Source organism: Polyergus mexicanus, unplaced genomic scaffold (assembly GCF_030449975.1).
Source record: "Polyergus mexicanus isolate NDT 795.1 unplaced genomic scaffold, iyPolMexi1.0 SCAF_15, whole genome shotgun sequence".
NCBI lineage: Eukaryota > Metazoa > Arthropoda > Insecta > Hymenoptera > Formicidae > Polyergus > Polyergus mexicanus.
In genome coordinates, this window is record NW_027223335.1 from 3,327,212 (window position 1) to 3,354,077 (window position 26,866).

The 26,866-nt window shown below is 34.9% G+C and overlaps 1 protein-coding gene across 4 annotated transcripts in view; it reads left to right on the forward strand.

Annotated features, from left to right (window-relative positions):
* Window positions 1–26,866, forward strand: part of LOC138939822 (dystrophin, isoforms A/C/F/G/H) — a 413,267-nt gene that overhangs the window by 377,439 nt on the left and 8,962 nt on the right. The window lies entirely within an intron of this gene.

Sequence of the window (26,866 nt, forward strand, 5' to 3'; positions counted from 1 at the left end):
AAGCAGTGGTATCAACGCAGAGTACTCAAAGTTAGGTGGAGCGAAAAAGGGATAATAATTTGGACGAAAATGGAGCTAGTGAAAAGCGGCACTATCGAGATGCTGTCTCGTCGAAGTGTAGCGATAAAGGATTACGGTGTCGAGAACGGCGACGAAGACGAGAAGCAGCGGTGCGACGAGAGCGATCGGACGTCCCTCAAGATCGACCTCTCGATGGCGGAGCAATTCTACTACGAGGTTATCTCGTCGTTCGAGCAAGAGGAGGTATATAAATAGTCCGTTCACACCTCTATTAATTCATTACACTTTCCGCTCGTCGATCTTTCGATTTCGAACCACGCCAATCGATCTACAAGGGTACAAACGAATCGATCGATCTAAAAAATAAATCGGATCTAAAAAAAAAAAAAAAAATCTTGAGAGACCGCGTGAGAGACGTCTTTATTTCATATGTAATTTAAAAAATCGGGAATCAATCGAGAAATTTATACGAAGTTAATTTCTTTTGTTTACCTCAATTTAAAGTAGCAACATTCGAATTTTTCTAACGGTCATATATATTTCTCTATATTTTTATATCCATATCTCGCTAAGTGTAATTTAAAAAAAATTGAAAATAGAAGGAAAGTAATAACGATTATTAAAAGTACACAATGTTGAGAAATTTATCGAGGAAAAAATTTTTATGTTAATAATTATAATTATAATAATTGTAAATAACAAATAATTATATAAGATATCTCTCTATAAATCTTGACGCGTTTAGAATCTCTAAAACTTTAATATATCTATTGAATATGAAAAATAACGAGTTCCAGAATGAATGAATAAAACGACAGCACACGTGCTTCGGTAACTCCCCACCCACTCAATTTGTCATTGACCGCGATCAATGACGTCGCGACGTCAGGTGCACGCGCGCAGAAGCAAATTGCAATAGCTTTAATCTTTTCTCTCGTTCCCGTGGACGTTTTAATAGTTTACGAGTGCAATGCCTCTCCTTATGGCGTACAACCGTGATAAGCTCAGACGAAACGGCGGGTTTTGGCAACGTTACAAAACGCCGTTTATAGCTCGAGTTGGTGTACTTTATGCATATTTGTATGCGCCCGGACTGTCTCGGCTGCGAAATAACTCGAAATCGCCGCGTCATCGCGATAATTACATTCTGATTGATAATTATTCTCAACTTTGGAGATATTATTTTCAGAACGCGTCGTATTGTGTCGTTAAACATATCGCGCCAACTACCAACCGATAAATATTTAGCTGTCCATCTTCCTTTAATATTATGATACAAATTTTCGGCTCTTTTTTTTTTTTTTTTTTTTTTTTTTTTGAATTCGTAATCTTTTTCCGAAACGTTTATATATTCTAAAAACTTTACACGTGTAAATTCTTACGGAAGGAACGTATCGTTTCCGTATTTCGAGAAAAGTAAATTATCCGTGTCAAGATAAACGCTGCTCTTTGACTGACAATGAGACACGCAGTTGCCGATAGCAACTTAGCGATTACCAACCGAAACTCTTCTTTCTTTCGTGCACCTGCATTTCCGCAAGTCACTACTTCTCGATCGGAGCTTGTATCCAACGGCGTTGTTCGGCCTACGCATTTGCGCGATTCTCTCACGAAACGCTCTAGGGATAAGCCAACCTAGATCCCAAGGCGAACCAGTTGGCCCTGATAAAACAACGTAATAAATAATGCTAGTCGTAAAGCGCGCCGCGAGGATCATCGTCTGAAAATGTAAGCGCATGCGGCACGCCCATTAAATTGTCAATCGCGAAACAATCCGAGGGTAACCGACCGCCACTGCAAACCATCCTCGTTATTCGGCCCATTAAATAGTTTATCGTTTCCTCGCGTCGCCGAATGTCCCTCTTCTCCCCCCCCCCTCCCCACCCCCCTCTCCACCATCTTTGCGTCTTTTAATCAGTTGCGATTATTGCGAGATAAAATAACGACAGGAGGATTGAAGCGTGATTCAGGTTTTGAATTTAAAAAATGGCTCATTGCCTCACCTCCTCCTCGACTTATTCTGCCAACTTCTCTGATTGCGAAAAATTAAATTCGCTTCCGTCGCTTTATTATGCTTCCTGTGAAGCTCGTTGCACTTAATCTCATCAATTTTTTTTTTTTTTTTAACTTTATTTGATTATCGCTGCTACAAATCTGTCTGAATAATTATTTTTGCTAATAATCTTAACGTTTTATTTTCATGATTATGAATGGCTCGATGTTTTAAATTACACGAATGATCGCAATTCGTTAGAGAGATATATTGTCGAATTGAAATTACGATTTGTCAAACAATTTATCCGTTCAGATATTTTAGCTATTTCAAAGAGAACAATTGCTCTATTTTTCGTGGATGCTGCCTTTCCCTGCAAAATTTAGACGCGCCGACGCTCTTTACATTTTCGCGATAGTTTTCGCGAGAACGAGCATAGAATGTCAGCGATGATGGCCTACCTGGAGACGCGGTGGGACGCGGTGTCGCGAATGAGCCAAGGATTCCTCCCGGGTGTTTTCTAGCGTAAAACGACAAAGATGAATCCCGAACTGGGGAGGTGCAGGATCGTTCGTTATTCTATCAAAATACCGATACTACGAAACTTTCTATCTTGTCGGTTGGACGCATATTTTTGTATAATTATCATCGTGATTTAACGACGCGCCATAGTTGGAGAAACTGCCCGCAATGTTGCTCGGGCTCGGTATGGAATGCGCTTACTCGACAAACGTAAACTCCTTCCTCAGTATTGAAAGTGAATGAAGAAAGTACTTGAAAGTCGCAGTGTCATATTTTACGTTAACATTTTAAATGAATATTTTTTGTATGCGAAATAAAATGATTTTTTTTTTTTTTTTTTTTATAAAAACAAATGCCAAATTAATCTGTTTAAAATATCTAGATGATTATAATAAAATAGATATGTGATGAAAATCTAAAATATCCTGCATCTTTTTGGATTTTCTGTAACTTTTAAAATGCGATAATATCTTTAGCAAAGACAAAGAATATATAACAGATTTCCGTGTTTGAAGCACTTGTTGACTGTCACACGATGGGTTAAGATATGCAATACAGTATGAAGCGTTTGACAATGAGACGTGCCGGTAGGCCAGGAATGTGCAATCGATCTATCGTCGCCTTCGATAAACATCGTGCACTCCCTTTCAGCACACAAAGACGATTTATGTGTCAAGGCGCACCCATCAAACCGAAAAGAATAGGAAAGAAGGGCGGAGACCTTTATTCATATGATTATATGGATATCTTTCACGAATGATTACACGACAAAAGTCACACAACACGAATGCAACAAGTTTCTTTTACAAATCAGTATATATTTGTTGAAATTATTGGCGCTAATTTTATGGAGAGAAGTGCCGGCAATTCAATAAAGTAATATTGAAATATTAAACTAATTTTCACCACATTTTTTTCCTACATTCCAGATCTTACAATTGTGTATTATATCTTTTAACTATGAAATTACGTATGACAAACTAGAAATATTGCGATCTCATGAAAGCCATTCACTGGGAATAAGTGAAAACACTTTTTTCACTTTTATTCACTTGGAAACAATATATGTATTGTTTAATTCATGCCTATATGTATAAATGTATCGTTAAGTCTGAGAATGCACGCATCATTTGAATGTAATATAACATTATTCAAGTATAATCATAATAATTATTGCCGCTGTTTCCACAATTTTTGTTGCATTGCTAATTGAGTACTTTTTTTTTTTTTTTTTTTTTTAAATTCAGAAATATATGTTTAGCTTATTGTTTGTTGCTTCTCACTTTATAAGACAAGTCTCATTCTAACTGTTTTGAAATTCATAATCGTGACTTGTGCTCTCTTTCTAGGGGAGCGCCTTGAAATTTATGATATCGCTAAATTTAGCACGGCTTTTATCCGTCTTCGCGATACAATGGCGAAATTCGAAGGGTATCTATCGAACTCGCCCGCGCTTCTCCTTTTCTCGTCTACAGTTACGGATGTGCAGAATATAACAAGCGCTCAGATTCCCTTCTCTCATGACAATATCCAATTATTTAACTGCAGCGAATGCGTGATTTCAACCAGCTCCGATATGCATCTCATTGACGCGTCCTTCTCTCTCAGTCACTGTTTTCTTTTTCTCTATTTCTCTCTTTCTCTTGTCTCTTCAGTAAGATGACAGCTACTAAAACGGAGGAACAGTCCGCTGTCGCTCGGACGAATAAATTATTCATTGTTTACGAACGGGTCAAGCGGAAGAAACGGACGTTGGGAAAGATAAGAAATACAACTACAGAGGAACCAAGAGTAAGGGAAATGCCGCGACTTTTCACTTCCGTCGTTAAAACTAAGACAGGGATGATGATCGCGAGACTTTGTTGTCGCGAATGATACGAGAATAGAACGATACTCTTGGGATCGATGAAATAATACGGGCACCGAAGCGAATTGTTCAAGCTTGACGACAAGCGGCTCCTATTTTCCTCAGTTGAGACACAAATACGATGAATAAATTATTGCAACTACGACGAGAGTCAAGATACATTAAAGTGTACATAGTGTATATCTGTGTTAAATACTTATAAAATATACTAAATATATATTTATAAAATCAAGAAGTTGCTAAATGTGTTTGATACTACATAACGTAAATTCGCCATTTAAAATTAAGTGCGCACGGTGAAATTTTCTTAGTATATTCTTAGTAAACGGAGTACGACAAGTGAAGATCGATCGTTCTATGAATAATACGGAAACGAAGAGCATCGTCTCTAATTATATAGATGCGATCGAGGAGCTTTTCTCGAAGCTCTGGATCGTGAGCTCGAAGACAGACTGCGAATCTGCAAGGGTAATCACCCGTCGCGAGAGACGAATGTACTCTTAAATTGCCAAACACTCGTCCAATGAGAAATGGAAGCATCGCCGAAGTGTCGTTTAAAGAGAAGGAAGAATTTACCCGGTTTAATCGATTTTCACCCAAGAACGCGCCCATAAATCACCCGGAACTAATTTTTCTCTACGTTACTGTCCGCGTAGCTCGCGCAAGTCCGCTCGCGAATAAATGGATGTTACAAAACTTCGTATAACATTTGTATAACATAAATATTATAATATACGACCGATTATAACATTGTCCATGTGTACAGAAATTTATACGCACTTTTATTTTTATATGAGAATTATTGCATTGCCGATTGCCATGATAATTTTCGATACCAGTGTTGGCCATACAAGTATTACGATAAATCCAGAAATGGAACAATCGCATGAATTTTAAACCAAAAATATATATATATATTTTTTTTTAATGTATTAACTTCTAGAGAATAATGTGCTAAATTGTACGCGTTCTTTGGAATGTTTTTAATAACATTTTTATATAAATAATTTAATCTGTAACTATAATATAAATCGTGGCATTTTTAACTTTAAAGGGCGAGGACGAGAAGCGCAACCAGGTTTTATGAATTATATTGATGCGAGAAATATGTTGCTTAGCGTTAAAAAAAAAATGAGATTAAGAAGACTAGGAAAGATGAGGAAGAGAACGAAGAGTGACGAGGGAAAGGAAACGATGCGACAGGCGACCCTATAAACTTTAAGAGCCTGGCGTTGATCGCCCTGTTCCGTGGCTTGGATATAAAAGTATGCATCCCCTTTATTACCACGTCGTAATTGATTTGGATCTTAAACGAAGAGATGCGAGGTGGAGCCGAGACCGACAAGGTGTCGTCGAGAAAGCCCGGTCGGAGCAAGTCGGTGGTCCCCGCGAGTCTTCTCGGCGATTCAGTGCAATTTGTGCTTTTACAGCACACCGATAAGACGCGCTCAGCGCGATAAAGAAAAACCACGAGAGATAAGAGTCGGAATACGGTGAGAAAGTAGTGCGAGAACGAATTCTCTTCTAAAGTTTTTTGATATTCGGCCAATCTTTTTCGATTCCCTGAGGATCCGTGTATCCATTTTCCTGTATACAGGATATATCGAAAAATTTTCATCAGCTTTAAAAAAAAATTTTATATATTGTATTTCGCAAAAATAGAAATTCATGAGTTTATTTGCAGGGGATTTTAACATAATTGAAAAGATCAGTTTGAATTATTCAAAGATTATTTAATGTTAAAAATATGCGAATATATAAAAGAGAATCGATCAGAGAATATGATGAGGTTTGATTGGCGAGCCTTATAAAAAAAGTCTTACACGCCGCATTACGCTGTTTCTTTGCAAAAGTAATCGTTATCAAATATTTGCAGCATTAACATCTTTTAATATAATTTTCAATTTTACAAACTTGCCACTTCAAAGCGTTTGGAGAAAAAAGTTAAAAATAATTGACCTTTTAATACACCTGATGCAATTACAAAATTAATTATCCTTTTATTATTTTGAGGAAGAATCATTAATTAGTCGTAATTAGTAGTAACAACGTGCTCGATTCGTACGCTTGTAAAATTAACAGTTACATTTTTTCCTCTGAATCGTAAAAATTATATTTTAAAGATAATTTTTGTGTATAGCACCTTATATAAAGTTTCGTTGGCTACACAAAGCTCTTTATACACACACACACGCACACTATTCTCTTCTGGAAAGCTTATTTATTTAAAAAAAAAATTTGAATGTTAAATAATTATTATTTGTCTTTGTTGAGCATATTTATAAAAATTTTGCTAAGAATAATTTAATTATGAATAGAAAAAATTTTTAACTATTAAAACGAAAAATTATACGAGACTGATTTGAAACGGAAAATACTAATCACGTCGCGTTTAGCGACATATCTCGAACGTGATTATCTAGCTAATTTATCGCAATTTGTTGAACATTAACACATATTCACCAGCTAACCGTGAATTCCTGCAATCTTGAAACCGGGGTGCGCTGGCTCGGCGATAGTACACGCGGACGACGGGATGCAGCGACATCGCATCGCGCAAAGTTCCTATTATGCAAAGTGGATAAAGTTGCCGAACTATGTCAGCGCCGTTATGAGCAAATCGATCGGCAAGCGACGAGGAGCCGTTTATTATTTCGCACCGGCTGAATTATCGACGCAATTTCGCGCCGAGTGAATAACGCACGGTGTCATCAAGAATCCAGACAACGGGAGTAGCCGACGACGAAATTATCGTTATTTATCGCGGTGACGACGCATACCCTCGTACGGTGAAACGCGCCAACAACACGTATATCCATCGGATTTTTCGCGGGAGAGGAGATTCTCCCCGGGTTCGCAGAAGCGACCGTCGTTCGTCTTTATCGTCGTATTCGCTCGAGATCACGGCGGCGTCTCAATGGCGGCGAAACGGAGAGTTTCAATAACCACGGGAGGAAATATCGCGAATACTTTAACCGCGCGTGCTCTCGCGCGACGAAATATCGACATTGTCATCGTGTCTGATATCGCGCACGGTGCATTGACCTTTTGGCGAATGTGGAACGTGGTGGAAAACCTGTTAGGACAACCGTTCTATTCGCGCGCGGGTGTCGACGATCGTCGCCTCGTGCTAAAATAGCACGTTTAATTTACGTCAAATCGCCCGTTTCGACTGTGTGAAAAATTTTTGCCGCGTCGATTCCGCGGATTTGCGATCTCTCGCAGTTTTCCCTCAGTTACACCCGGGCACACTGGGAGGAGGAGAAGCTTCGTGCGAACGACGGTCACCTCGGCATATATAGGATCGTTCGTAATCCTGACGAGCAAGTTTATCGGATTTGTGCGATAATACCTAACGATAAACGATGTGTTAGAGATTTTCGGCTTAAAGGCGCGATGTTCGTTTCCGATCGCGACGAAATCGCAAAGATGTTACAAAAATATTAATGTAGTTTTACATATATTTAATGTACTGAAAAGAAAACGATCGTTTCGCAAAATAATCTCAACAATTACAATATATATACGCTTGTTTTAATACCTGCTATTTCCCTAGAAACAATACATGGCCTCATTTTTTGTCGCCTAATTAGCGGGTCCCTCGACATACCGGATGGCAATGCGTTTTAGTTATCGAATTGCAGCGCAGCCATTTAATTAATGCCGGGATATAGAAGGGCGTAGCTTCTTTCTTCATTCGGTGTGCGTAAATGGTGAGGCAACGACACATAGCGGGATGGAGAACTAGCCAGCATAGAGATTATTCACAGACAGACACAGCTGTGCTAAGAATCTCAGATTTCAAATGGCCTTTCAACTCGCGTTACACGCGGGGTCTCGGTAGTTGGACCGCTAGTTCGTACTACAGCCTCGGGCAAATGTGCCATCGTACGATATTTGCCTTAACACAGGGCCTCGTTTGTATCGTATGTAATTGACCACCGACTTTATCCGGCATGTCTATCCCGGAGTTTTTAAGCCATGAGTTTCACGAACTCGGGAATAAAGAAATTTCGACGAATGACGATCGGCGGAGGATACGGTCGACGCCATTAATAGCGACATCACAATTTTCGCGATGCAAGTAAGATAGATTGATAATTACATAATAGTTGAGACGTTGTTGTATTTGTACGAAAAAGAGCCGAGTATGGTAATCTTTCATTTTGTCTATATTTCATCTATATTTTAATTTTTAATAATTATTTTAATAATTGTTTTAATAATTATATTAAGAGTGTTCAATCGATTGAAGCCGCAAAGCAAAAGTCTTCTCTACTGAGTTCTTTTTACGATAAATATTCTATGCTATGTTAGACGAGAGATTGCGAAGCAAACACGAATATTTTTTTCCACGCCAGTATCTTTCGCGCCTTAAATAAAGAAGAAGAAAAAAAAATATACGGTTGTAAAACGAGAACAGAGGTGATGATTGGCGATCCCAGAAGCTTCCGGCCGGATGAGAGAATCAAAGTCGTCCGTATCTCTTTGACGGCGGCTAACGAACGTCAAACTTGAAGGTCCCTGTACAACGATGCTCGAAGGAAATTATAATCAAAACGCGCTACCGGGAGAAAAACTAACCATTCTCTTTCTCTTTATTGTAGTGGAAAAATTTGCAAAATGATTTTAATATAAAGACTACAAATGATATTTTTTGTATTATTTCATGAAGTGAAATAAGAAACTCATAAAACGAAGAATAAAATATTTCAATAATATCTTCACATTAATGAGATAAATATTAAGACGAAAATAAAAATAATTTATTTTTCGCCTTTATTTTGAAAACTAGTAAAATTTTCACAGAAACGAATTTTTCTCTTAACGTCGACATAATTAGTCAAAAAATAAAGATAGAAAAGTAAATCGTGAAAAGTCATTAAAAGCATGATGATGAAAATGTGAGTATTCTGGATAGAAGCCAAAGGAGTTAATTATACCTCTCATGTGCTCAATTTCCGCTACATTATCCGTTGCTCGAGTGTGATACTTTAAATGCGAGCAGTATCAACGTAGCAAAAGTTCTCTATTCTATTTGGGCCAATCGTAGATTCTTCGTTCTCATTCGTCATGTTCGTCGAAGAGTCGCGATAAAATGAGAGAACGAGACGCAAACAGTAAGAGTAATTTTTGACAGCTGGAAAAGTTTTCCTCTTCTAGATAGCTTAAATACTCGTCCGATCCAAACCCTCGAAAGGTTTACACATTCGTTTATCTCGAGTACTCGATTAATTTTTTATATAGGCGCGTTCTTTCTCATATCGAAATGATAAATAAATAGACCATAAGGCTGTAGTAGTGCGAAAAAATAAAATTATAATGGTAGGCATAAATTAAAATGGGAATATATGTCGTTTAAATCTCCGTGAAATTAATCATTGATTAAATATGATAAAATACTCTCGATTTTCTGTCGTACAAAATAGAGAAAATATAACGCCATTATTTAGCTTCCTCCGAAATAAATAATACACGAATCACGTTTTACATATCTAAAGAAGAAAAAATAATAATAGTATATACAATTTGTATATAAATATAAGGTAATTTTGAATATTTTAGAGTAAATCGAATTTTAACAAATATTTCTTCTACGTCAATAATAGTGTATACATTTTTATGATAAAATATATTATGTTGCATGTATAAATGTTTTCGAGCACGATGATACTTCTTTGACACTTTCGTGTTTGGAGAAACACCGAATATTTTCCAACTATACCATGGAAACGGCTACAAATCTCTTTCACTCGACCATGAAGCGACCGAATTACCATAAATAGACACCGACATCCCGGCATAATCATGAATGTAAAAGTAGTCGGTAGTACGGTCACGTAACTCTGAGCATTCTCCCGGTAACGTGAGGAGATACGCTTCAAAGCGGGCACCAAGGTTTCAGAATACCTAGAAAGTGGGGATTAATTACGGCCCCCTTAATTTCCGTCGCGTCCTGGAAAGGGCGGGAGAAGCGCGCGCATCCACGTAGCAAAATTTCGTTGCTCGATTTAGGTTCGTCGATCCTTCAGTGTCCCATTCATCATACCTCGACCTTATGGCTGCAGGCAACTGGGAAGATATACGATGTGGCGTGCGATGACGAAGGGTTAGAGAAAGAGAGAGGGAGAAGCACTTGCTAACCGTTTACTCTGGTCCAATTAAAATGTTTTACGTCAAAGTCGCAGTTAATTAAAAATAAACATAATTCAACAATCTATTAAATTATTTACAAATTCATCGACGAAGTAACTCAAGCCAAGTTACTTAAATTAATACGTAAATATCTTTGGCACTTTTATAATTACCACGGTTAGAAAAATGCCAAAATATTGATAGAATGTGAATCGATACTTTAATGTACGTTGATGGAATTTTTAAATTCTATACGTGAATATTATTATAAATATATTTTGTTCAATTTACATTTTTTTAGAAATTTTATAATTATTAAAGAAAAGGCGAAAAAGACGATTAAAAAATCTTAAAAAAAAAAACCGATGTATTCGACAGCTTATAGCTTCATTTAATTCAATTGTTAAGGCAGCTCTGTACGAAGAACGAAGGGGAAGAAAGAGGGGAAGCATAGGATGGGAGAGGAAACGGGGGAAGGATTTAACGGGGCAGCAGCGGGGGGGGGGGGTTGTCTTGAATGGGAAAATTGTACCGGAAGTCTCCGCGCCGTAGAACGGGCCGCTAAAGCGCGCAGAGGTTAAAGGCCCATTAAATGCGGCGCAATCTCGCCCTGCACTAGACCGGTGTGTTTTACGAGAGGCAGGGCTTTAGAGTGCCGAGGATGTCCGAGTCGCATTAATGCGTGTCGCGCATACGCTGTCGAAGGCACGCACTATCCTCGTACACACGGATGTATCTCTATGCTTTTTGCATGATCTCGATTATCTCGATTATTCATTAAAATATTATCTTAGCATGTTATACAATAAATATATTATTTTAAAAAATTCTCTTATGTAGACAAACGCCACTTTAGGCTCTCGTGTTTCGAAAGTAAGGAATGTGACAATCTGAGAACGCGCGAGAAATTTTATTCACGTTGTATTTTGTTGCTTTTGCTTTGGATTTGCTTGGAATCGTGAATTTTACGCTACAGTAGCTTTTTATTACGATTTATTATATAAAGTTATTTAATTCTCTATAGGAATTCGATTCTTCAAGGAATATGTAATGAAAGAATATAAACACAAAAAAAAAAAAAATTAGTGTACATTTTTACTTTTGTCCTATGTTAATATACATTTTTTGCTATTTTAATGTCCAAATTTTAATTTAATTATAAATAAATAAAATATTGTATAAAAAATATAGGCAAGATTATGGAATTATAAAGAATATATATAGTTAAAAATTCTGCATTGCTGTATAAAATATTTCATTTAGTGAATGCATTTAAGGACATTTTATGCATGCGTTAACACTTTTGCATGCATGAGAATTGCAATGTACGGAAATACAATAAATGAGAGGCTCCTATCCCAATATCGACGACAGTTTTATATCACCTATCCTGTCGTTTGTAAACACGCACGTGGTAAAATTGTAATAAATATATTTATAAAAATTACAATCAAGTACAATGAATACTCACGAGCAAATTAAAATACATGACGTGAATTTGCTCGGCACAAATCAGGCTCGTCATAATTTAACAATATTATACTCTTTAATATATATGTGTGTGTGTGAAAATATTAATATACGAGTTGGATTTATTTGTCTCACATACCCTCAGAAATTAATTTATTAATATCAGAAAATTAGCCGTTTTTATTTGTCTCGCGCGCTCTTTATTTCTTCTCCAATTCTTTTCGGCATTTTCGTAACGGGCACATGCGAGTTTAATTTACGCTATAACACGCGCCATCCATTTTCAGTTAGATGCGCTTTCATACATCCGCGAATTTATGCGTACGCATTATGCGTAAACGCATTGCATACGATGCGGCGAAATGACCGGTCACAAAGTTCCGACAGGCATGCGAAATGCGCTCGCACGAGATCTTTAATGAAATGCCTCACATATGATATCTTGCCTGCCAATCTTCTTACGCTGCAATTGCATGCATTTTACATAATATCCGTCACTCCTCTACTTTTCTCGTACAAAAGAATAGCGCTATGTGCATTTTATTCCGCATTAGGCAACCTTATGCTGTGATATTTTTGGAGAGAATTTAGAATTTCTAAATTTTATTCTACATTTTAAATTTTATTTCTTATTTGTATATTTATTAGTATACTCATATAAATCTTTATTAATAATATACACTATATAAAATATAAAAAATTACTTTCTATAAATATTATTTTGAAAATTGTGTGTGCGTTAACTATGCATTCGACTCTTATTAGCTCTATTGCTTCCTGATCTTTTATATATTTTTATTAACCGTCAATATAAAAAAAAAAAGTTTAATGAATGTATTGTATGTGAGAGCACGTACAATCTTTCTATCACGTTATAAAAAAACTTATTTACTATCCATATATTATTGTATTTGTAAATCGGAGTGGTATTTTTCTTCAATTATATTAAAATCTAATTTTATTTCATTTTAATTTACTTTAAACGCTTTATTTTAATTTATCTTGAATACTTTTTCCTCGTTGCCTTTAAACAATGTTTCAAACTACAAAGACAAGTTCCTTCTCATTATTTTCGCATAAGTATAGCTTTCTGGGTGAGTTCTTTCAAAGCCGTTAAGCATGCGTTTCGCGTTGCTGCAAAAGTGTTTCGTTTTACCATGCGTCGCTATATTTCTACTGTGCCAAGCTATAATCAACAGGAGATACGTGTACTTGTGCGAGTTTACGTAACCCAGTTAAGAAACGAATTACGACGCGCCTGTGAAACTCATTTGCACCGAATCTTTAATTAAACGCATCGCATCACAATATGGTCGATTGTCGCAGGCGCGGCTGAAGTGCAGCGTGTGTAATAGGATTATTGTCTCTTTTAAATAGAACACTGAATATCTTGCAAAGCCGTTATAAATATATTTCATATGTCGCGAATCAGCATTTGCAATCAATCGCTATCTATTTTGCATTGTGAACAAGGAGATCATTTTAAATGTCCCTGAAATCGAAAGTAGATTGTGTTGTCGTCCGGACGTTGATTGAATGTGAGATAATTTCAGAATTTAATATCCGCAACAGTCATTGTGTGCGAAAAAAATTCCGCAACGTGTATCATGTTTAAATCGTCAATTTCTGATAAGATAGAAAAACATGTCAAGTTTTATTCTAGGCAATCTTGAAATATATATATATATATATATATATATATTTTTTTTGTTTTACCAAGGACATAAGAGAGAGAAAAGGTATATATTTATTATGTATTTTTTTTATTCAATCAAGATGCTTGTCTAAATGAAGACAGCATCTTTAACCTTTCTCTATTATGCTCTATCTTGTACTGTTGAAGTTTAATTAGCATGATTCTAAGAGTAAGATTGTTTAAAGGGGACATGATACTGGAACGTTGCTCGCGCCTATCTTTTGCATTCTTGAATAATTAAACTTTCTTCTATTTTCAGCCGTTTGTGAATAGAATTAATTAAGAGGCTTGTACATATATATATACATTATGCAAAATATTTCTTGTTTTAGAGAGAATTGTTTCGCTCGCGCACTGATGAATAAATCTTGTCTAAATCATTAATTATAAGGTGCGCGAAATATTTTTCCTCTTGTCATATATGACACTTCGCACGTACATATTCATCAATACATACAATTAAGATTGTAACAAACGACTGGAAATATATTTAAACACGCAACAGTGTGTACAAAAGCTTTGTTGTTTTGCGAATAAATTATTTTACTTTTTTATTATTTCGCGCTATAAAATATATTTATATAAAAAAATTTATTTATAAAAATATATTTATTATTTGCGATAACAAGAGAGGCATGTAGCATTTTGCTTGCGAAATGTATATATAAGCAGGCACTGTGTTTCAATTACGTTTGTAATTGGGTCCATATACATATTCTATCCCGAATGACACGCTTTCGAGTGTAGCTCGTGAAAATTCTTTATTCGACATTATCTGTACGCGACACAGTTTTCTGCTGTGTTTCTATTTCTTGTTTACTACGTTAAGCATGTAACTTTAGCCTCTCTTCCGTATGTAGTTCTTATATACCTCGTTGAAAAGTAAAATACAATATATATGCAGAGAGTGTTTTTAGGAACCATGCTCATATATATATATATATATATATATATATATATATATATATATATGTTTATTATAAATATATGATTGACGATATATCGTACAAATCTAATTTAAGAAGAGTAAGTAATTTTTTGTATTTTTTATATAATTGCATTTATAACTCTATATTTTATTTGCCCGTGGAGGAAAATAGAAGGATCTTAATTTTTATTTAACGAAAGATATCTTCTGCTTCTATATTTACATCGTTGACTTTTGGAAATAATCGACAAAAAAAGCTTGCATGAATAATTGATTACAGTCATATAGGCTTTGATCTAATTCCGTTCGATTAAACATCGAAGAAACAGACGTTCGTGCGAGAGAAAACGTAATGGGGACCACTCTTACACACACACACACACACACACACACACACACATATATATATATATGTATATGTGTACGTATGTACCCAGTATAGATTTAGCGTACCTAACTTAAAGGCCAAACGGGCACGATCTACTATTTTCCAACCGTAGCACAGTTCAAAAAAGAAGATGCAGACAAATGATAATAATTTAATATAATAATAATAATATAATATACACACAGACACACATACATATACAGGATGTTTCCAATTTAAATGGCAAAACTTGAGGAGCGTGTAGGGGACCGAAAAGCTAAGAAAGTCCTTTAGAAGTTTGCTCGTTTTTGCTCCATTTTGAAGAAAATCACGAAAAAAGAAACGAAACAAGTTTTCGTTTTTTTACTTATTTATTTACATTTTATTTATGTTATCGTCTATTTAATGCAGATATTATTCAAAATGTTGCCCTCTTGCAGCAATGCAAGCATTACATCTAGCACTGACCTCATCGATTGCAGCTAGACATTGTTCTAGTGATATTTGGCGCGCTGCATCTATGATTCGATCTCTTAATTGCTTTCTTGAATTGATTGGCACCGTAAAGGATAACATCAAGTGTTTACATATGTAAGGAACCTTGAAGCGGAAAGTTTATTCGGTGCCAATCGACTCGAGAGAGCAACTGACAATGAGAGATTGAATTTTTGCGATTTTCTCTAAAATGGAGCAAAAACGAGCGAACCTCTAAAGGACTTCTTGTCTTAATTTTTCGGTCCCTTACACGCACTTGAAGTTTTGCCATTTAAATTGGGGACGCCCTGTATATGTAATAATAATTTAATTAACACAAATTACGGAATTAAATTTATCTGAAACATCACAGATTGTAAAGTACATATTGTATACATAAAATTATGTATACATGTGCTGTACAATGATACTTGATCAGATAACTTTACCCATATACATGTAGTCGTTATAACGCCAGTGAAACCAACCGCAATCTGCTATTCCGTAATCACACACACTATACATAATAACGCGTTAACTAACTAGCTACAATTATCTAAATCTTTTGTCTTCGCTCATGCGTTAGCCAAGCTGTCATCATTAAGCGCCGCCCCCGCATAGTGCGTTCTGTACGCAGTGCGTACTCGTGCGTGCATAAGTCAGTTCAGTGGCGTAACGAATTATATATATGCCGCAATTATGTTTAAGAGAACCGTAACGATTGTCTAAATCTTTTTGTGGATCAGAAAATTTTTATTAATAATATATTTTATCATGCATGCCTTTTTGTTAAATTCTGTTAGACGCTTAAATTCTCGCATCGCACATATTGCGTCTTGTATCACTCGAAAACTTACTTCGAATACGATTATTAATCTTTTTGTCAAATCAGCGGAGATTATTCAGAAATACATGTTATTACGTGTCACGAATCCTTGCTATTTTTTTAATACAATCGGAATGTTTCCTAATTCGAATATTGAAGCGAATTCTCTTCCGATTTATATTTATAAAAAAATCTCTGTTTCATTATATAATCGCACATACGGCTTGATATTAGAATAGTTTAGCAATCTGGTCCATCACGATTTCAATCAATATTTTCTCTATCAAGTACTATTATATTTGACGCATAAAATATTACAAAGATAAATTGATCATTTTTTGAATAGCCATATCGCGATGAAGCAGTATCTATCATACTTGAGATTATTTTTCCTTTTTTGTCGCTCTATTTCTTACTCGCAAAATGAATGACACGAGAACAGCTTTTCTTCAAATAATACAGGAGACTCGCTAAAGAAAAATATGACAGATTAATAAACATGAGCGATTATTATTATTATAGAAAATTCGACTATACATATGAGCAAAGAATAATAAGCAAAGAGAGTTCGACAATTTAATAATAAGTTCAATAATAAGTAAATATTTATTTTTCTCGAGCGATCGGTCACAGCAACGCGATCCGTTGTAAAAGCAAACGGTGCGCGTGAGTGAATTTAGATATTAAACGCGTGTTGCCATTCCATAATCGTGGCGCGTTAACACGAGCGTGATAATGATTGTCGCGGTATAGCAGCATATCTCGTTATAAGCCGTGGAGTACGTATAGTAAGGACATTTAGTTGGCTGACTCCACTGGCTCCACTTGGCTGAAGCCACTGATCTCGTAAACAATTGCACGTAATTAACACCAGGACGCCCCGCTTGTTGCGGGGGACAACTTACTACGGAGGAGCATATCAGTGTCCCGCGCCCATTCTGTCTCTCTCGTGTACAGATACTATCGCGGAAATTGCTCTTATCGTTTCTCCGTCTACTAATCCAATTCCCGTGTAGCTCGCGAGCTCTCATTGTCCTATAATTGAGCCCGGCAGCTGGCTTTAGATAAAGCGCGAGATGAACGTCTAACGACAGCGTACGCCCTAAACGTCTGTTTTCGTTTATTATACTTCGCGATTTTCTACATCTCTTACCGTTGATCGATGATTTTCCAAATTCTTTTTTATCTTAAATTACATGCGGATTCCCGTAGATTCTTTGCTTTGAATCTTTGTCGTAAACTTTATTCTAAGAAGAGGATTCTCTTAAACTGAATCAGTGAAAATGGTCACTGATTAAAGTAATGACATGATTTCGTTGAAAATCAATCAGCAGGTCTGATCTTCAGTGAAAATACTTACACTTTGATTACAGCGGTAAGATTTTACTGAAAAATTAGCCTACTAACTATTATAATTCTTCTCAATAAGATTTCATTGTTTGCGGTACCATAGTTATAACTGAAATTATTGCTTATCAATTATAATACATTGATTCCATTCAAGAGAGAAGATATCGTAAAAAATATATTTCGGGAAGAGAAAAATTATAATAATTAGAAATGGAGACGATCAAAAGATTGAAACATTTGTGTCATTGAGCAATATTGAATAAATATATATTCGCAAACTTATGCTCTTTTTATATACAATAATTATATCTTTTATTTTACAATTTAATTTTTTTTTTTTTTTTTTTTTTTTTTTTTTATTTCATAGTTACTTTATTCTATACGTTATTTTTCCATAATCTGTTAACATATTCCTAAATAATACTAGAATTTAATGTAGTTGCAGAGTGCATAATATAAGTAACATTCCATATATATCAATGCACTTTATTATTGCACAATCTATTTTAGAGTTTATCATTTTCCTTTGATCTAAATATCGTGTGTAGATGCTATCAGAGAAATTGCTCTCACCGTTCCGGCGGTAACTGATTCAATTTTCATGCTATCTACAGACGGGTATTGTATAGGCCGCTGTATAATCATACCATGGGTAAATGACTGACATTCGATAAGATGTTAGGCAAAGTTTGCGAAACAGATAATTGAATAAAAAGCGAACGAGTCGAACGAAGTTTAATAGTGAAGATAAAATCGTATCTTTCGTAACACAGTACGGATATTTCTAATTATTTGTGCGGTTTTCACAATTATAATCTTTCTTATAAACACTAAAATAATAAAGAGCGATAATAACATCGTCGGGGGGGGGAGGGGGGTATAACATTCTCAGCATTCATATAATTAATTGCGTAAGACAAGGAACATTATTATACCGCAATGCAGATGAAGCGGAAATGAGTAAAGACAAAGGGGGTCTATACACTCTTGCAATGACAATTCAAGGAAACTCAAGGAAGTCACAAACGAGCTTGGTAGGCGTACGTAAATCGGCATCTATTATTTGAAACTATTGACGCATTGTTACATTACGCCCCACAGCTTATGTATAGATACGTATCGAAATTTCTATTACCGTTTCTATTCCGCGCTCAGATATCATTCTATCTTGCCTGGAACTCGTTTAAGTGAAGGCTAGGCTTCGTGGCGCCACAACTTACACCGTGCTAATTTATTTGCAACATTTAATGCAACGATATCTCGATACGATCGTAAAGAATAATCGTCGGATATTACGATGCAAATTAGGGGAAGTTACTGTCAGTTATCGTCGCTGGTGGATTAGACCTATGTACATGGCACTCACATCGAGCATATCGTTATCAGTTGCCCTCCCGGGTGGTGTATTAGCGTGCACTCCATGCTCTACCTCGTGTATAGATACTATCGCGGAAATTGCTCTTACCGTTTCTCCGGCTGTTAATTCAATTTCCATGCAACGTGAGCTTCCTTGGGTTCCTCTTCCTATCATTTGTAAGTACGGTGCGGCCCTGCAAAGTTAGACGACTGATTCCAGATAAGAAGCTGAAGACCGACTTAGAATAGAAGAGTACGACGAGCTCCGGATTCGTCTTCAAACTATCGCCTCGTAAAAATCGCAGACGTCACGCGAGAGAGTTTTGTATAGAACGTAAACGAATCGATCTTGTTCTGAAAGTGACCAAGAATCGTCGATCTGAACTGTAAATTAATGCAAGAAATTTGATGGTTCCTTCGACTTTATGTAAAAGCGTAAATCTAAAGAGGAAACAAAAAGAATTATATAAAGCATAATATTTAACATTTTTTTTCAATGTGAAAATAAATATTATTAAAATTTTAATAGATCTGTATTCGGTTATATATTATTAATTAATCATTGCAATTTCAAAGCTTGTAAGCTAAGGAAACATCGCGAAAAGAAGCGTGCGCGAACTTGCGATTACTTTAATAACTTATTATAATTTTGACAAACATATTTTATTTTTTTATCTATTTCTATTATTACGACGTTTAAAATAAAGTATCGAAAGTAATCGTAATCGGCATATTTCGCATTGAATGCGAACGAGATTCGTGCTTGCTGAATTCGTTCTTTTGTCACGCTCTATCGATAAAATATTTCGCACCTCAGAAATGCATCTCGGTTTTCAAGGAACACCTTTGTCGCCCGAACCAAATATTCTTGCGCATTCTCGCATGAAATATTGTTGCGTCACACGCGAGATATATTTCTGCAAAATATATTCTACGCAAATCTTTCTTCAGAATAATATTCTTTTATCGTATAATATGAAAATTTGTGCATTTTCTTTTTTATCTTGATTTAATTCAACGAATTTCCCTGCATCATTAATCGGTAAAGTGCAACAAAAGTGCAGCATTGTGTGCTATTCATAAACTTAATAATCTTGTATCCTGAGATGACAGAACTTTATATAGAAAATTACCTTCCCTCTTTCTAATAATGTACCAAAACTTTCACATACAACAAGCGCCAATCGTAGCGGATCAATATTATGGATCAATATTACGAAACCTTTCAATATGGAACATTATCGTCCGTAGAACAAAATCTTGTCTCGATGGATATTCGAGGGGGATCGGTCTTCTTAAGTTTACCCATATAATAGCGTTTCTCCTCAGGGTATCTAATTTCCGTCGTCATGTGCAAGATGCTGTTTCTTTACTTTATATATATATATATATATATATATATATATATATATATATAGTCTTTACATTAAAGAACTCTCACATGAACATATTCTTTCTCTCTCCTTCATTCGCTTAATTAATCATGATATGTTACTCTTATAAAATATATACATAAATTTACGCTGCGATTTTGATCTTCCTATTTTGTAATTTTTTTAACTTTTTGCAACATGTTTAGTCCTATTTAATTGAAGACTGCACGCGACAAATATTTTTTGAGTAACATTTATCTCAAGATAATCGAATTTATATTTTCGAAATTATGTCTACTCTTAGATTATTAAAAAAAAAAAAAAAAAGTTTTTAATTATTAAGAATACGCATAACGTAATTCTGATAAAAAACCGAATAAATAAATATAAATTAAAAAATCTGCAAGAATTTTTAGAATAATTAATCTTTAAAATTTTATTTATTTGTGGTGTGATCTTGTAAGTCAGCTCCACTATTTTTTTTTGTCGAGATGTTTTTAGCAAGCATTGGCATTTTTTAAATCGCGTAGGCTACCCGCATCGCTTAAGAGACACGTGTCTCGCATATTTCTGACACACATGTGTTAGTCCGCCTACTAATTCCATCTTCGAGCTCTCTGAAAGTAATGTTTATCCGTAAGTAATCTTAAGATTCATACACGTGTCAAATGTTCACGACAGTCACGCGCGTTTAAAGTGCACTCGAATCCCATCTGTTTCAGATCGCACATACAGTTTTATCGTTTTGGCAATGGAAACACATTAGAAGCTCCTTCTTTTTTTGACAAAACATTTTCTAGACTTTTAAAAACTAAAGAAAAATTAGACATTCTTTGTACATATTGCAAACAGAGGACATTAGAAGAGCACTGTATAAATTACTAAAAGGCAGAAATCATAAAATTATTGATTGATAAATGCACAATTACATAAGGAAGTGTAATTGAAAAATTTTATCCGCGATGACGCATCGGATACGTGCACCATGTGCTTTAGGTAAAGGCGTCGATAACTAACACGCTTGAGGATCGCGGCTAAAGCCGAGGTTAAGGTCTAGGGTATAGTCTACGTGCGCGCGAACCCGAGACTTATAATAGATGAATATGGCGTATTGCCAATGGCAAGACGCCACAATATTGCTGCTTAGTCACTTTAGACCAGACTTCTCTTTGTCCGCCGTTCTGGCTCGCGCCTCTCTGGACGATGCGATGCGATAAATAAATAACAGAAACTACCGAACTACGAAAAATGTGAATATTACGAGAAAATTTGATAAGTCGTCGTGCGATGTTTCGCCCTTCCTTCTTCAAGGGACACACGAATAAAGAGAAAATTATTTTGTCGCTTAATCCTTTATTAAGCGTCAATTTCTAAAGCTCGGTGTCTCTGCCCATCTCTTGCCTATCTTTTTTAGCTCGACTACAGTTGGGAGTAAGCAAGGGAAGATAATTTAACACTCACTTATTGTTAATATAATTCTCCGTTATTTTATTATAAGGATAAATACAATCGCATTCGGCAATTTCTATAATATATTCTCTTTTTGAAAATACTATATTAGCAAATGATGTAATCACAATAAATGTTATAAATTTCGTGCTGAACGAAATCGATGATGGTTATACAAAATTTTGCTAAATATATTGTATTATATCCTTACAACGCGATTGTTCGCGTTGTTTTAATCTTTACGATAGGCTGGACACAAACACGGAAAGTAACATGTTAAGCTGTGATATAACCAACATGTAAGCTGCTTACCAAGATTCACCGTATACGGTGTTCCAATATCCCAACAGTTAAGTCTCTTAGTGTAGTCTGTAACTATCTTAGCTCAAGGAAACTTCTCTGTATAAGTCTTACATATTACTATCAGTCCTTCCTTTCGCAAATAATGCTCGCGTTTAATCTTAAACAACGTTATTTTAAAAGTAATAGAACAAGTATAATACAGAGATATTAATTTAAATGAAAGTAAACAGAAATAATCTTGTTGGATAATTTTCAAACATCTATATTAAGTTTTATAAAATGATTTGTAAAGATATTGATCACGCGCACAAAACTGGTCCTTTCTAAATTCCTTTTCTCCCGCTTCGTCCACAACATTTTACAAATGGATTCAATTAATACTCAATAAAATAATACATAAATTATTTTTTATTTATTATATCTTTTTTTCTTTATACTAAAAATACTGATACTAATTTTTATCGATCTAGAATTATCATGCTGTTTTATTTATCATGTTACAATCAAGTTGCATCTAAATAAATTAATACTGTGGCAAGTTGACTGTTTGTTTGTAGATTGTAATCCTAATATAATTAAAAAACGAAAATTGAACTAAACAGGATTAGCATTGCTTGACATGAACTAATTGTAAAAACGTAAAGATATTTAATAAATTATTTGCATAATGTGTATGAAACGCAAGTTAAGTTATTATTAAAATTATTTGCTATTTAATTTGACATAATTATCATACGATCAATATAGAACATAAATAATTTAAAAAAAGGAAAAGAGGAGGAAAAAAAGAGCGACGGAGAGAGAGAGAGAGAGGAAGAGGAAGAGATCTCGCAAAAGATCTTGCAAATGAAACAGCTAATTGCCAAATGGTGCACGAATTGTGCATATAGTCGGGAGAATATCGGATGGCGTCAGACAATTAGCTTAGTAAAATCCACGAAGTTCTCTTTGCCAGGACACAAGGAGTCGCGAGGAGGGACAGAGGGCAGGAACAACGCTGGAACGGTCGAGTTAACTTTAATTGCTCGGTTGGCTGTATAATAAATGACACTGTAGACGCCGTAGCGAGAAATTATTTCGGCCTCGGCCTTTTCGCCCCGACGATTTCACGCGCGAAGGTCCCACACTATCGACGTACCACCATTGATTATTTTATGTCCAGGTGCACGATCCGTCACTCGTCCGCGTCCCTTCAAAGAAGTTGGGAGAACTCTTTCCACGCGATTTATCGCGAAAATCAAGTGGAGAACCTTCAATGAGAGTCACGAAGAGTGACGTTTAAACAAAGTTGCTCGGTGCTATGTTTTAGCGAAAACAACGTTGCGGAACACAAAAGTTTGAAGACAATGAATTCCTATTTCTTTTTACGTCTCTGGTGCTGAATAAAGCAGTTATGTCACTTATATCGAGATCGAGAAAGGCAATAAATATGTGAAAAAAATCCACGCCGTCTTGTGCATATTCCAAAATTAAAATTAAACTAACTTTTCGCGTACAATTATTTTACTATAGTTTTTACATTCTACGTTTCTCAGTTGTTTTTTTTCTCCTATTTTTACAAAAATATTACAATTTCGCTTATAGAGCAATTCTGTTCTGCTGAAATACGACAAAGCCAAACAGAATCGTGGAATTATTTCGCGATTAGAGAGTGTCTAGAATTTAAACTTCCGAATGTTTCATTTCCGGCCATTTCTAATATCTGCTCTTCTCTCTTGGTCTTTATATTTTCCTTATCCTTCCCTTTAGAATTTTCTTTATGACACATAGCGGAGCCATGTCTGCGTCATTTTCCGATGTGTCAGTGCGCATTTCCTATGGTACTTTATCCACTTTATTAATGTAATCGATTAGGAAAACTCATCACACGTAAAGATTGACTTCTCTTACGCTTTTACGACACATAAATACCCTTCAATTATCTCTATGTTATTTTAAGGATTGAGCAATAAAATGCTGAATAGTCTTTCCAGAAAAATATTTTTTCGCCAATAGCTTGATTGTAAACGTTTTATTATATAATTTTCATGAAAGAATCTAATATTTATACAAAGAAAAACTAAGCACTCTATATATGATTGAAAAATTTGAATTACTATAAAAATTAATTTAACTACTCAAAATATTATCTTTTTTTCTATATCTATAGAATTTTAAAATTCTATTTCCCAAATCTCACATAAAGATAATTGATGTTATAAAAATATATAATTATAAAATTTCTCACATATCATTTTCTGATTTTGTTTTTGCTAAAATTTGCTCTTCTCATATCCCAGCAAAGTATTCGAAATATTACACTTAATGAGTGCCACGCGTGCTGATTTAGACATATTAAGTGTGCTTTACTTTGACCTTGCATGAGTATGCATGTAGAGATCTAACTGTACAATCAAATGACCATCTTCGTAATCTCGTACTCTTTTTACATAATTGGAATGCGTGCGTGCGTGCGTTAAAATAAATCTCGTCGACAAGATTCCCGCTCATTTTACTAATTTTTTCACACAATTTCGTACAGATGCACGTGAATACGATACGAGAACACTGCTCGCTTTACCGTTCTAAATAGAATTACAGCTTCATTCAACACAATAATTCTTCATTAACATTTGCGATGAATATTATTAGAGGTGCTTTTTATGTCGGATACCTACAATTCATGGGTGATGCAGTATTTATAATATATATTTATCACATATCATTATATATAGATATATATATAATGAACTAAATGCGCGAATTATGCATTTTTTCTCGGAATAATAATTACGCGATGGCTGTATATATATATATACCGTTTATTTAAAAATTAATATTAACACCCTTGTTACTATTCAACGTTTTTAGGAGCACATAACACAATATTGCAAAATACTAGGAGCTTTAGTTTGAAGCGATTCAACTTGAACTTTCGTCTTTCAGAATTGTACGTTTTATCATCGATAATTCTTTACATTTATAATATTTTTCTCTCTAAATTATTGAACACAAAGGCACGATTGAGCTTTTTCCGGACGCGGCATTTTCATCGGTCTGATCATCGTCGTCCCATTTTTCTCCGTCACAGACGCAAGTAAGACTACGACATTTCTCTCTCTCTCTCTCTCTCTCTCTCTCTCTCTCTCTCTCTCTCTCTCTCTCTCTCCTTCTTTTGCATTCGCGCTCTGCTTTTATGCGTCCGCCTTTTTCTTTGTCTCGTTCTCGGAACAAGGGATGCTTAAAGCATTTCCATAGGGAGACGACTAATTAGAGCGATTTAGCGTTCGTCGACGGCTTTTATTTGGAATGCAAATGCCATCGTGAGACCGTTCTACGTTTTTTCGCTCTTTCTGCTCTCTCGTGTCATATATCGCCGACTGATAAATGTCCGGAGAATTTTATCGCGATGCCGGTTACCGCGCCTTGTCCGAGGCTGAACATTTAAAAGATCGAAAGAGCAAGCCATTTGTACTTGACGATTGTCCCGTACCTTTCTGTTTGTACGCTCTCGCGTAAAGTGTCAGAGGATAAGAATGAGAGAAAATTATTTTGCGACAATGGAATTATTTATTCTTCTTATTTTAATTTAGATTCTTCCTCATTTTTTTTATTATAGCCATTTTTTTTTTAGATAGAAATGGCATTCATTTTTTAATAGTAACAAATATTTAAAAATTTTTCTTTCTTTATATAAATTTATATAAAAAAAGAACAATTTTTTTAAACTTATTTTAAACTAGTCAATATATAAATTTATATAAATATATAAATTTATATATTGACTAGTTTAAAATAAATGTGTTAATTCTAATAAAAGTTTATTTAAAATTTAATATAGAATCTCTCTCTCTCTCTCTCTCTCTCTCTTTCAAGTTTTATAATTGGGTAAGAAGATCGGAGATATCACTTAAAATACGATTTAATATATTTTTATTTTTCGAATTTATATCACATAAAACATTTTATATTTATAATATTGGGTTTTCAAAGTTATCTCTGTAATAATTTCAATAAAATATATAAAGCGATATCTATCTCTTTTTAATTAAAAAAAAGCGCGTATAAAAAAAAGAAAAGATTTGTTCTTTGAATATTTTGTCGCGTTTATCTTAATTTTTCCCAAGTTGAATTTCGTCTCATTGGTAAACAACACGCACCAGCTATAAATCGAAAGACAAAATTAAGACGGTAATTTGATTACGCTTTATCCAATTACAGCAAGCTTCTGAAGTGTACGCGTAAATGATAATATGATAAGTATAATTTGAACGATTCTAACATTTTGTGCATATAGTTTACTTCCAACTTTTCTGTCTGCTGGCAAACAGCCGTTCACGTGAAACTTTTTCTCTTACACCGGGAATACCACTTTTTGACCGTAATTACGGCAACAAAAACAACCCAGACGTTTCATGCACACTGTACATTGCATCAGATACTATGGCTCTGAATGAATAATTCGAATTTGCATCGGGTAAAGTGAATATCTTAATTAATTGCTGCGTTCGTTATTTTATTCCATTCAATACAATTGAATATTATCAGTCGCAAACGAATACCGTATTGATGCGAGCAAAATATTCAAACATTAGATGGAAAATGTGCGTTAATTAAAACATCGCATTTACATCGCCATTTAGATGTTTAGAACTATTGACTGCTTTAAAAACACATACTGTAATTTTTAAATATCTATTAATTGCATAAATATATATAATTATTTGTATCTTTTCCTTTTTTTTTGTTTTTTTTTT